Below are 11391 nucleotides of genomic sequence, written 5' to 3'. Positions count from 1 at the left end.
CAACTTAAATTTAATTCATATATGTTTTTCAATTACCGAAAGATTTGTCAAAAGAAAATCAAAGTTTGAGTTAGTGGTTGAATTACAGTTTGGTAGCATATATTGAGAAATAGTATAGATGACAAGGCTATTATACAACGATTTCAAAATATGAAAACTTGTCAAGGACAATTATAATTGTAATGAATATGCAATATGATTTTTGATATATGTGATATATATGATGTTTTGGTATGTATTGTGAGTTCAAATTTTTAATTGTTTATATTTTGTGAGAGGACTCCACAAACAAGCAATCCTGACTCCCTATAATTTAATGCTGCTTTGTTTTATGCATACTTTAAACTTTTAAAAAATGTTAACTATTTTTTTGTATTATTATTATTTTTTTACAGAGAGCTCCTAAAATAACTTTTGTGTGTTTTTAGCTACCTTAAAAATAGGGAGCATGATTGTAGATGCTCTAAGCAGTACACTCCACAAAAATGTTAGAGAACTTAGTCATTGTACTTCTGATTATAAAAATTGATTAGGAAGATTATAGTCTGATTATAAACTTTTTATCAATTTACTACAAATTTATATTTTCAACAAAGAATAACGAAGCGAATAATTTATCTTTAAAACCTACTAATTAGAGCATCCACAATAGACTCCCTAAACCACCTCTTTAAGGCTCGTTTGGGAGTGCTTTTGGAGCAGCAAAAAGCACTTCTAAATGGGCGAAAGTGCTTATGTCTTTTAAAAATGGTGTTTGGCCAAAATTGCAAAAGCGCTTTGGGTGAGATCCAAAAGCACTTTGAGTGGTTTTGGAAGAAGTACTTGAGAGATGCTTCTTCTTAAAAGAGTTGCAGGACAAAAACACGGGAAGCACTTGGCTCCCTTTAATGAAACTTTTAAAATGCCCAAAATACCCATATTTAATTTTTCTTTAAATGCCAAAATACCCTTTCTTTCTTCTTTTTCTCTCCTATTAAAATACACTCTCTCTACTTTTGTGGATAACCGCTAGCTTCAGTCAGCGCAGTGTAACATCTCGACCCGAAATTTAATTATTCATGAGTTTAATTAAATTAATAAGTTATGAAATTACAATTTTTCCCCTGGAAGTAGGGGTAATTTGATCACTATTTAATCTAGAAAGATTCTAGGGAAATGAATGGTACTATGACGTAGATCGTGCCTAGTTGAGTCTGTAGACACGTAGTGGGCTCGAATCGGAGTTGTAACGAAGAAGTTACAATCAAAATAAGCAAAGTGGCAAAATTGTAAATATTTCAAGAAGGGTTTAATAAAAATCAGATTTTTCCCTCATTTCTCTCTCTCTCTCTCTCTCTCTCTCTCCCCCTCCCGTTGCTACAAACCCCCAACCCCCCCCCCCCCCCCCCCCCCCCCAAAATAGTGCCGATTGGTTTTCTCACCGCCGCCGCCACCTCCGGCCACCAAACTCGACGGGGTTGGTACCAACACGTCAAGCTCACTTCCCTCTTCCTATCCCGACCCTTCCCAGCATCCACCGCCTCCTGTACTCACCGGAATATCGAGAAAAGTCGCCGGTTTTACCCATAACTTCTCAGAGTTCGGTTGGGCCATTCCGGCCACCATTTTCGTCGATCTAGGTATGTTTTTTCATCCTCTCAATGTGTTCTAGCTGATGGTTGGGTTGATTCGCATCAATTTCTGCATTTTGGTTGTCAATTTATCGCTTCAAATCTGACCGATTTTCAGCTCGCGATTCCGGCCATTTTCGGCCACTTTTTGGGGTTGGTCCAAGAACAAAAGTTGCTCCATTCATTGTTTTGATCATGTGGGTATAGGTCTTGACAGGCAGTTTGGAGATTTTCCGATCGCCGGAATAGCTTTGTACACCTACGCGCTGCCGGTGCATGTGGCGGCGCGTGGGGCACTTTGTGGCTGGTCTTTGGGTCTTTAAATAATCCCCATATCGTCCTGAGCATGACGGTATTCTCATATTTGATTTTGGTTATCGTTTGATTGTCAATCGGATATCGCCTATTAGGCGTTCAATATGTTTGGACCTTTGGATCGACTCCAATTTAAAATATGTTGATCTAGGCATTGTTGTGTAAATACAGCTGCACCAAAATGGATTAAGCTGCATCCTCAACTTGTGATACTCGCAAGTGCACGAGCCGTTTGGTAGTATAGCATATGTAAGTGCGAGGTCGATCCCACGAGGATTGGTGATTGAATGATCCAATTCATTTTCCCTACACAAAACAGAAATGAAAAAGAAAGGAAATAAATAAAACAAGGAAGAAAGAAAATAACTAACTCAAGTAGATAAGTTCCCAAGTTCAATTAGATTAACGGATTGATTCTAGCTAAAGTATGATTAAGCCATGGTGTTTGGTCATAACCTTGTGTTCCTAATTCCCTAATTTGATCATTTGTTGTCTAACCTAAAATTAAGCATTAGGAACCCATTAAGCATAGAAGAACAATTTAAACAACCAAGCATGTATCTAATCCCTGTTGTCGAATGTCCATACATACTCTTCCTATTCATAGTTCAATTCGAATTAAAGCATGGTGTATACTCTTAATTCAAACCAAGATAGCTAACATGCAAGCCTAAATGGTGATCAATCATTCAAACTAGCATATTAACTTATAAGCATAATGAATAAGAACAAAAACCATAATTGAAACTTGGAAACTAATCAAACTTGAAACTAAAGAAAAGAATTTACATAACAATGAAAATTAAAGTAGAACTTGGAAAGACTTAAGGAGAATTTCAGCACAAAGATCTCATTATAACAATTGAAAACTAGAAAGAGAAACTAAGAGAATTTGAGGGAGAGAAGGGAAGGGAGCTCTAGAGAAGTGTTTGAGAGCTCCCCCCCTTGGGGTGTTATTACAAGCTTAGAGAACTTCCCTATTTATAGGCCTAGGGGAAGTGAAAATCAGAATTCAATAAGACTAATGCATACAACACTTGAATTATAAAATCTGAAATGGTTGATGCACTTGTTTTAGAAAATCTGAAATGGGTGATGCACTTGTATTAGAAAATCTTGAATTGGTTGATGCACTTCACCACTAAATCCCACCAGCAGCCCTAGCTCATCTTCATGTCACCATGACCAAGCTTCCAACCAGAAATGATAGCTCATACCTAGCTCACCATGACCAAGCATCCAACCAGCACATGCTGAGGTCAGCATGACCAGCAACTTCAAGGGCTTACAACTTGGGCTTCTCTTAATCAAATTAGGACTTTAAGCACTCTAAATTGAAGTTCAGAATGTCTTCTTTCCAGCCATATGTTATTTGGGCCAATCCAAGGTCGGAGGAAGAAGTTAAGGCCGAAACAAATTGCTAACTCATTTTCCGCGCTGATAAGATCCATCCTGAGCATGGTTCTGTGTTTGCTAGGTAACGGACTCCAGATTTATCCAATGGGGCTGAATTTTGGATATGTTATAGTACACACCAATTGGAGCAACGTTCAAGAAGAATGTGGCCTCATCCGAGCTATGTAGGTTGCTGAAACAAAGCTTGCAATATGACCTACGGAACTGGACTGGCAGGGGGCTGTAGTCATAATGAATTTGTCTTTAAGCTCTTCATCAATTCATCCAAATTAGGCCTTAACATGCTTGAATTGCATGAATTATGTTCTCCAAAGCCATCATTGTTACCTAAAGCTCAATTAACTGAAAGATAAACACAAAAAGGATTAAAAGCACAAGTTTAACTCAAAAACATAACCAAATCATAAGCTAGAAGGGTAAGAAATAATATACAATTATGAACCGATCAGGCATCTCTAGGATCGTGTAGGATTTCGCGGATTGTGAATCAGAGCCTCGGATGTTCCGATTCATTGACTTAAAGTTTGCGTTAAACGATAACCGTCTAATCATCCGATCGTCAGCGAGTCGACTGTTCGATTCAGACCAAATAGGACGTGTATAGTAAACTTGGTTGAACCAGTAGGAACTTTTGGATCGGAAATCGGAGGTCATGGGCCCCGGGGACCCAGTTGACGAAAAATTGCAAAGTTTGACCACCCAGTTAACTGAGCGTCTTCCATGGCTATTGTCACATCCCGGGATCAGTTCCGCCGTAACACGATATTATCCGCTTTGGGCCCCCCTCTCTGCCCTCACGGTTTTGTTTTTGGGAGCTCACGAGCAACTTCCCAGTGGGTCACCCATCCTGGGATTGCTCTAGCCCCCAACTCGCTTAACTTCGGAGTTCCCATGACTCCGAAGCCAGTGAGCTCCCAAATGGCCTCGTGCTAGATGGAGGTGGGCATGTGTTGTGAAATTATTGCAAGCGCACAATCCGCACAAGTGATATAGAAATAAGTAGAGTATCGTTCCCACGAAGACTGTAATTTCCTATTAACTACCAATTATGGTTAATTCAAAAGTTTATTTAAACAGTTGATTAAGAAGATTGATTGATTTAAGTAACCTAAAATAATTATGAAAAATAGCAATTTAATTAATGATGGATAATCAAGATGATGAGACACTAGAGCATCCGATTTCACCATAACCAATTCCACTTAATTCTTATAGCCAATTAACCCTAATTACTACCCATGTTGACAGTTGGTTTCTCCTAATTCATTCGATATCCCCTCTCGGGCTCAACCAAAAGTATTCTTAATTAACAACCCATTCTCTCTCGAGCAACGGATTTAGGAAATCAAGAACCCATTAAGTTCTGTGAGAACCTGCAAGAAAACTGCATGAGTCATGTTAGTCCCTCTCGGGCACTCATTCAAGACATGGTATTTGTTACGAGAAGCAAACACCAAACATCTCCTCTCGGTCTCCGCTTGGATCATCAAATCAATTAAATATTGGCCAGATATTCAAAGCATTAAGAACAGTAACAAATACTCAACATGGAATAGTAATAAGAAATTAATATAACTGTAAAAATTAAGTATTCATGGTTAGGCTACATCGTAGCCCTAGCAAGGATAATTAGTTCATGACAAAAGAAAAGATAAACAAGAGAATTGTTGTCATAAAACCGATTTGGCAGATGGACTTGATCTTCCGAGTCTCCACAGGAACACCTTCGAAAGCTCCTCAAGTAGTGTAGCAGCAAATCCTTGGCTCTCTCTCTGATGTTTCTCTGGGTGTATGAAAGTTGGTGGAAAAGTATGGTGGAAAAGATGATGGTCTGAAGAGATCCTTAGGGTGATCTTATATAGTGTAAAACAACTAAACCCTACTCTTAAAAGGTCTGGAAAAACTCTCCTAAAGCAAAACAAAATCCCAAACAATTAAGGAAACAAATTAGGAAAGAATCCTTCTTTGACTTGGAAACACGTCAGCCAACTTGCACGTACACTTTGGGGTCATTCCACTTCCTAGAAAATTCTGGAAAAATATGAGAAACGTAACTTTATGTCTAAGCTTTCCAGGCATATATTACACGCCGCTAGGAAAAATCGGAAAGGTCTTCAAATCTTCAATCTTCCACAGCAGTGCAGTTCTGACGGGATTTCAACTTAGGCTGTCTTGACTTGCAAGTCTGGAGCATTTGGCTTGGTAGAAAATTATGAAACTTTGATACAATGATCTTCAATGTCTTAGCTTTCTTCTCCAATTGGCCTTGCGCTAAAATTCATTTGAAAAGTCGATTTTCAGTCCAAATCCTTCCAAGAGTGCAGAATAGCTGAAAATAAGGAAAGTAAGGTAATAATGCTATTTTAAATTAACTTTCCCTACAAAAACCAAATAAAAGAGATATAAAAATATAGTAAATAATGCACTTATCAGCATGTACATATAAGGCACATCAACCCCCTTTCCGTTGGTTGATGTGGGATCTTACAGCTATCCCATCATCCGAAACACGTAGTTGGACCTTAAGAATGTCTTGTTCCTCATGTGTACACTTGAAACCCGGGAAATTAAGAATTTAATTTAAAGTCTCGTTCAAGCGCTTTATTTTAGTCTAGCGATTGTGTTTGTAAATAGGTACTCCGGTTACTCGAACGCAGCAGGCGGGACCCTCCCAAGGTCAAGCAGCATGGGACTATTTGTGAGTGAACATTTTTTGAAATAACATTATTTTTATTGATTAATTTACCAGGCATCGCATATGAATTTTCATGATTATGGAATGTATCGTTGAATTTTGAATGATTATACTATGTTGATATTTGAAGTTATGATTTTTCGAAATATGATTTATATAAGTTGAGAAATTGCTATTCACCTTGTGATTATATGATTGGGCAAGAGATAAATATGAGTTTGGAGTACTTTATTATTTGGTTATGTGAATATGGGATTACACCATGCTAGGTACCCTCCCTTGGTTACTATACCCACAGATAGCGTTGGAATTTCTGGCGCGTGTATTGTAGAGTGTTCGTCCCCTGGTTGGACCGCTCATCCCTAGACGCAGGGTAGAAAGTTGAAACCCTGCGGACTAATCAAACAATCCTCCTGTTGGATTGTTTTCCTTGGTACTCGAATTGGTGTGATACTCTTGTATATATATGTATCTATATATAATATGTATATCATATACCCCGTATACTTATGGTATTTGAGGTATATACCGACATAGTATGTGTTATCGTAGCATATGGAGATACATAACTAGTTATATGGAATATTTTAAAGTCATTCTTACCTATGTCGTTGATGAGTCTATTATTCAGGAACATTTGGACAGGTTTTGGTTTTGGTGTTATCTTATGTTCTCGGGGAAGTGAGAACATTTTGATCTCACAATGGTTACGTAGATATGGTATCAATTGCATGTTTTTGGCATTATTTTCCAAACAGTGAGGGTAGTATGTTGTTTCGCAAACTAAATTAAACTTTGTTTTTGTCCACTCACACGTTTTCTCCCCTATACAGCAGTTGACCGAGTCGAGTAGCAGAGCCGAGCCTTGAGCTTATGAATCCCAAGCTTCAGTAGGATAAGCGTTGTTTGTTTCTTTTCCGTTAAACTTTATTATCATTTGTAAATCGAAACGCTTAGATTGCTCTGTTATCGCCCGTACTAGGGTTTGATTTGTGAGGTTGGAGGCCATTGTTGTAAACTGCATGAATTTACTTTGTGCATACTGCTAGACTGCTAGTTTGTGTATATTAAATTTGTTTTTAATATGTTGAGAATTTTGGGAATTGTCCATTTTTCATGGGAGACTCTGCCGAATTTTCGATAGAAAGTCTCGTGTTTTTAGTAAGTGGGCCTGACATCGGTAAAATACCAGAAATATTATGGGATTCATCTCGGATTCCGAGGAATTTGACGTGGGTCTTTGTTATGCAGTCTCTTAACCAACTCTTCAGCTACACCCCAGGTCCTTGCTCCTTCACTTTTATTCTTTATTTTATTTTTCAGTCTTGGTTTATGAAGTTAAAACATTTCTGATTCAGCTTTGGTTTCAATTTTATGTGTTCTATTTGAATAAGCTTATAGTTGAAGGAAAGGTGCAATATTGTACTTGCTAGATGTTGAGGCCCAAAAAAGTCAATGGTTAGGCCCAAATAAGTTTCCGGCCCAATATGATACTGTATTAAGAAAAGTCACATATCGGAGTACACAAAGGCTCGTCATATACAAGTCATAGTCCACATGCCATGCTAAATAAATAATTTGTCATGCGAGAGACTGAAATAATATTATAAAATACAAAGCCCATGCTAAACTAAGCACCATGTCCCTCTTCAAGGACGATAAAATTGAAGCACGCCAAGCGACATGCCACGCCAAGCAAGGAATTATTATTCCGCACTCAGTCACGCCACAAGCTTAAGTGGGCCCCAAGCCACTCAAATACCCGGGGCTTGCTTGAGTGGGTTGTGATATGAATGGTAATAAATTGTCATGAGGCCCATTGATGGGCCGAGAAATGGAAGTCCCGGGTTGCTTGGGAGCCTCGGGACTCAAGCCCATTTCATAGGCCCAAACATGTGGGCGAGCACAAGAGAGAAAAGAATAGCCCATCACTCCAAACAAAAATATCCCAACCGAAATAGCCCATTAGCTTAACCAAATTAGCCCAATACCTCAACAAAAAATAGGTCAACACTTGTTGAGGTTAGCCCATTTATTTTGACAAACCAACCCATTATCTTAGACGGCCCATACAATTAGAAATGAGAAGCAGCAAAAGCCTCAGCCCATTGCTGAAAAAACAGAAGCCACGAAGGGGAAGTCTGAAGGTCCATTATACAAAGCTACTGGGAGGGAAGGAACAAGTTTTCAAGCAAAACATCCAAGGAACCAAAAGATATTGGCATGCAAGGAGCCACCCTTCGAACCAACATGTATACCAAGCTCTTTCCTTCATCAAATCTGACCATGAAGGAGGAAAAGAAAGGGAGAAAAGGAGATATCGAAAAATAGGAATTCATCACTGAGGCAGCTGCAGGAAAGGGCATTGAGCTCCCAAAAATCCCTGATTTTGTGGGATTGGGCAGAATGGATTTCACCAAAATAGGATGATTGAAGGGATGAGGGGAGAAAGGAAGGTAAAGACTTGGCCAAATTGGATAGAAGCCATTAGGGTTTCTTGGAAAATGGTAGCTTCCAGCGCCTATAAAAAGAGGCATTTCCTACCCATCATCACAACACACTTTTCAGAGAGCAAGCTTCCTCTCTCTCACCTGCAAACTCAGTAATTTTCGTGCTTTACTTGCCCATCTCCCTTATTTCCCCTGTTCTGGCAGGTTGCTATAGCATTGACAGAGTCTCTGTTAAGCTGCCGGAAACTGCTAAAGCCACCCATCATTCTTCCCCATCCTTCTCCCTCTTCATCAAACCTCCTTAGAATTCCTTCTCCTTTCCCTTAGAACCTCTGTCTCTCATATATAGGAACTCACAGCTCTCTCTCCTTAAGTGCTAAACTCATGACACTTTTGCTCCCATGCCACAAGCTTCTCATGCCAAGCTAGAAAATTTATCTGTAAATTGTTGTTAATTTTGTTGGTGAAGGTAACCAAGGAGTTTCCTAAGGCTTCACTACCCTTTCGAGACATTCTTGGGGCTTGATCTTCGAACTCAGACACAAGGGGACAATTCCATCAGTTTGTTCTTTATAGCGGTCCAGCCCACTTATAGCTGCCAGAAGAAAAAGTCCCCTACACTAGAGATTATACTTGTGTGAAATGGGTTGTTATAGCTTGTAGCTACCATAGCTTATTGGTTTTCTGAGACTGCTTTTATAGCTATATCAACTAGATACAATTTCCTTAAGTCGTGTTTTTATTTTGGGATCCTGTGAATTTTTATTTCCTATGTTTATTATAATATTTTGGGATTCTTTAAATTTTTTTAAAGTACTTTTGAAAACGCTTTTACTGTGTCAGCCAAACACTCAACAAAATATCAAAAATGCTTTTATGTGGTGTAAAAGCACTTTTAAATGTGACATCCAAACGACAAACTACTTCTTTGTAGAAGTGCTTATGTCATAAACGCTACTGGCATAAGCACTTCAGGAAGAAGCACTCTTGAACGAGCCCTTAGATAAAATTTAGGGAGGAAGTGAGAAAACCCACCTCCAACCATGCTCCCTATCAAACTCCTAAAATAAGGGTACCTCTAGGAGCTCCTAAATTTGAGGAGAGAGAAAGGACTCTTAGTAGCTCACCATAATTAAATGCTGCTTTACTTTAATATTATTTTAAGTATTTATTTCATGCTAATTATTTATTATTATTTTATATGGAGAGGGAGCATTTATGCTAAATTAAAAAAAGAAATAAATCATTTATGATTCCTTAAATTAGGGAGCATGGTTGGAACTGAAATTTTATAAGGAGTTCCTAAAATAGCTTTCTAGTGTTTTTAGCTAAATTTTAACTAAAAAAATAAGGAGCATGATTGTGGATACTCTTATAAATTAAATATTGTTTGCTGGAATATGATTTGGAGGGGGCAATTTTGTTTTCTATTTGTTATGGATGTACTGGTACTCTTTTTCTTTGACCAATTTTATTTTTTATTAGATATTTTATGGAGATGTTTTAACGAGGCCACTATTTTGGCATCTAGGTGGTACTATTTGGATTTTGTTTTAGCATCCCGTGAGGTATTATCTGGCTATTTCAGTTTGTACACAACACTACATAATGTGATTTAGTAAAGTACAGTGGCGGAGCCAAGATTTCACAATGGAGGGGGTCCTTCATAAAACTTGTCTTCTCTTCATAAATTAATTATCATGAATTTCATATTTTAAATTGGTTAAATACTAATTTCATCATCTACACTATTAAAGACTTAAAAATTAATCATTTATATTCCAACCGAGAAAAGAAATGAGAAAAAAAAAAAAAAAGAGTTCATAAAGCACAATATTAAGGTACCCAATTCATACAAGAAAAAAATGAGGAAAATAAAAAATTCACAAAGCTTTAAAAAAAAAAAGTGGAAGAGAAAAAAAGGTTAAAACTTTAGGGGTTTATATTGCAAATATCATAAACTAACCTAGAAGATTTAAGGGAGATCAAGAAATTTTATGGTTTATTTGTAGACAAAAAGAACCTAATATATTATATTATTTTAGATAAATATCTTAAAACTAATCTAATATATTATAATATTATATATCATATAATATAGGTCCAATGCAATTCGGCACACCGGATCTAACTAGGCAACCATACATTGAATGTGTATTTTTCAGTATTTGTCATCATGAATTTATTACTTGTCCCTTTGACCACATCACACCTACTAGTCCATGTCGTGTTCTATTGAACTTGATGAGAAACTACAAATGACACATGCACGAACACAAGAACAATTTTCTTGTTGGTGACGACTCCAAGAAAGTTAGAAATTAGAAATAAAGGGAGATGATATGAAATAGGATCAACTACTCTCTTACTCAATCTAATTCTTAATTTTTATGGTATTGAATTATGAATTTTAAGGTGAATCCAAATGCGAAATCAAATATTCATGTTGGGATAGGTTTTTTATTCTTCGTTTGTTTTGGTGGAATAGAAGTAAAAGGTAGGCATAGCCTCATAGGGGTAGACTAATTCTTTTACTAGGCTTTTTTATTTGTGGAAAAAACAAATATTTCTAGTGGAATACAAAATGGGAATAACTTGGCAAATAGAACACTTGCATGTGTATTAATCAGTTTGCTTCTCTCTCCCTCAGACCCTGTCAGACCTACCAGTCCATGCTACGTTCTTTTGAACTTTGACGAACAATTGAAAACGAATACAAGCATGCCTGAAGACTAGAACACAAATTATTAATCATAATATCCTTCTCATCTGATTAGGAAGTCAAATATGATTACAAATCCTAGTCTGGTTAGGAAATAAAGAATAATTTTCCACAAATCTAATCTAGTGGGAGACACTAGTAGTAAAATATTATTTTCTTTTGAAAAACAAACTAAAACAGCAT

This window comes from Prunus avium, chromosome 1 (assembly GCF_965620075.1).
Source record: "Prunus avium chromosome 1, drPruAviu1.hap1.1, whole genome shotgun sequence".
Taxonomy (NCBI): Eukaryota; Viridiplantae; Streptophyta; class Magnoliopsida; order Rosales; family Rosaceae; genus Prunus; species Prunus avium.
Note: the sequence above shows the minus strand (reverse complement) of the source record.